Raw genomic sequence first — 3,073 nt, 5'->3', positions numbered from 1 at the left:
CGAACCCTGGCCTTCTGCGTGTAAGGCAAGCGAGATAACCGTTAGGCCACGCGCGCGCTGCCTACTTGGCCAGCTGCCGCGGCAATATCAAGACGGGAGAATATAAGCTCGGACCGAAGAGAACACCTCAAGGCGCCGTCCTGTCCCCATTGCTCTTCATCTTGGCGATGCGGGACTTGTCAGGGCACTAAAGGAGGTGCCTCAGCTAGAGCACGCCATCTACGCGGACGACATGACTCTGTGGTGTTTTTCCGGGAGCGACGGGCAGATCGAGGACGGTCCCCGGAGGGTGGCTGAGATCACGGCGAAGTACGCCCAGAGCTGCGACGTACGGTGTGCCCCAGAAAAATCCGAACTGCTAGTTCTGTGCAACCCGCGAGAGAAACAAGTAGATCACATTAACAATGTAATTGACGGAGAGGTGGTGACGAAACTCAAGGAGGTGAGGCTCTTAGATGTGCAAATCCCGGTAGGTTTGGGAAACAAGACGACGCTGAACAAACTCGAACCAAGTAGGCGGAATGATGAGAAGAATAAGAAACAAGAGACATGGGACTAAGGAGAGAGAAACGTTACAGCTAATACAGGCCTTCGTCGTCTCAAGACTGACCTACCGTACGCCCTATTTAAAGCTGAATAAAACGGACATGGGGATCTCAACATAATACTGAGGAAGGCATAGAAGGACGCTTTGGGATCGCCGAAACGGACGGCCACGGACAAGCTGCTCAGAGTGGCAGTTTACAACAGCAAGGAGGAACTACACGAGGCGCAAAGAATCTTGCAGTTAAAGACACTGGTCACCACCGACAACGGAAGGCGGCTTCCAGATACGCTTTGAATGGCGGTTCCTGAGGCACCCAAGAGACCGGGGGGGGGGGGGGGGGGGGGTGTTGCGAAAGGCCCCAGGAGACGACCTTGCCCTTCCATCTGACCTGCACGGGTAAACGCCCTGGAGCACTGTCGCTAGGTGGCTTCGGCCAGCTGCGCCCTTGGTACACGGGGACGACGTGGCCTTCTCCGAAAGATCATCGAGTTGACCCACGCCAGTGGGTGGTTTGAGATGGTTAATCCGAATCGAGACTGCATGTATACGCTAGCTGATCGAATCGAGTGCTCGAGTGAGGGATCACGGGAGCGTTGCGTTGCATGCCGCTAGGCAAACCGGAAGCCTCGAAAACAATCGAAAGGTCACGAGGTTTGCGTTGTGATCCTTCGACACGACGTGCCGCTACTTCGATCCGAACCCATGTAAACGCAATGGTTGAAGTGGATCCGATTCGCTAACTGGATCCGATGCGCTGCTGTCGCATCCCTGTAAACGTAGCCACTGATCGGATCGGATCCGATCCAATCCGAGCTGTTTACATGGACCGATTCGATTCGTTAAATGGATCCGAAGCGCTGCAGTCGCATCCACGTAAAAGCGACCCGGCAGCTATGGGACGCCCTCGACAAAGGAAGGGGCTTTACGCACCTTTCCCAGCTTAGATAGTCCATTGGGATTATCCCCTAACTCACGGAATCCAGGACGCCTGCAATTAGGAATCTCTTTCGCCGTCCGGACTTCGATGGCACCATTGTCCGTCGAAGTTGACCGGCGACACCGCGGCCAAGAATGTCTGGCCCTTCCGTGTGTGTGTGGCGCGTGTGGCAGTGTGTGTGAGAGAGGGGAAGGGCATACCTGAATGTTAGAAACAATGGTCCCACGGTTTCGTTGAAGGCCTGAACCCTAAGGATCCCCTGCAAGGGAATCGGGGAAATGTGCCATTATAAAAGGAGCAGCAGGCGGTTTCTAGCGTGTGTTCTCGAAAGTGTTAGATCTAGTGTTCTCGTAAGATTTCTTGAGTTGTTGAATTTGGCGATATGTATGTAAACAGAGTTATAGGAGACACCCCTCCTGCTCCCTGGCCCTTCGCGAATCCAGCTTTCAGAGGAGATCCTGCCTTGGCTCGGCTCCCTGCCACACACCAAGTGCACGGACAACCACTCGGTCCCAACAGGGGGCAGAGGAGATGGAATACCAGATACGAAAAAAAGTTTACAATAGGGCGAATCCCACGGAACATGCACCCGACGCAGGAAGAGGAACAGCGGAAAGCGCGGACTGCGGCACTCGCTCACTAGAGAAGGGACTCTCTACGTGGACGCCTGTGGTCCTGCGAACGGAATGGCCACGATCGCCGTAGCAAAAGCTGCCGGAGAAGTGATAAGAGTGGCCTCGGTGCGGGTGGACTCGGTGCAGTAAGCGGAAAAAAGTGGCCACTGCCCTCGCCATGAGCGTACTAACCGGGGGGGGGGGGGGGGGGGGGGGGGGTACCGTATGTAAGTCTGGACACCATGGGCACCGACTATATATATAGCCGGTGCCCATGGTGTCCAGACTTACATACGGTACAGGGGGGGGGCGGCAAGGGGGGGCACTTGCCCCCCAGTTCTCAGAGTGGGATACACGGCATATGTTTTGCAACCCCCCCTCCCCTGAAACAGCCGCCACTGGGCTTGGCAAACACTGGCTGGCGTTGCCCAAAAGATACCAAGGGCAACCCCCCCCCCCCCCCCGGCCCGGGGTGTGTGGGGGGGGGGGGGGTCAGGTTTGTACCCTACTCCAAAACAGGTTGGTACGCCACTGGCCCTCGCCGTCAACTGCAACTCCAGAGCCACGGGGATGGCTGACTCGCAGAAAGCCTGCAGGAATTACGCCCAGGGTATCCTTGGACGGCCAGTGCTATGCATTCTAAAAAAAGCCAAGAAATTGGGGATGCATGTCATTTGGGCACTTGGATACATGGGGCACACAGGAAACGACGCGGCTAGTGCCGCAGCCCGAGCAGCTCCCCACAGGACTCGTCTCCATGCTCTGAGGGTTCATCACCAAACATGCCCTATAACGCGTACCTGCACTCAACGTCAAACGAGGCGGGATCCTTACAAAAATATGTATGGACACTTCTAGGACGTTCTATAGACCAGCGTCCATAGGCAGAACAAAAGGCATCTATAGGCAGACCATGACCTCTGTTGCCTCCGTGAAGTCGCTCTATGGCTGCCCTATACACCAACTCATCTCTGT

This window comes from Ixodes scapularis, unplaced genomic scaffold (genome assembly GCF_016920785.2).
Source record: "Ixodes scapularis isolate PalLabHiFi unplaced genomic scaffold, ASM1692078v2 PGA_scaffold10__122_contigs__length_95168666, whole genome shotgun sequence".
NCBI lineage: Eukaryota > Metazoa > Arthropoda > Arachnida > Ixodida > Ixodidae > Ixodes > Ixodes scapularis.
This window is presented reverse-complemented; position numbering follows the sequence as displayed.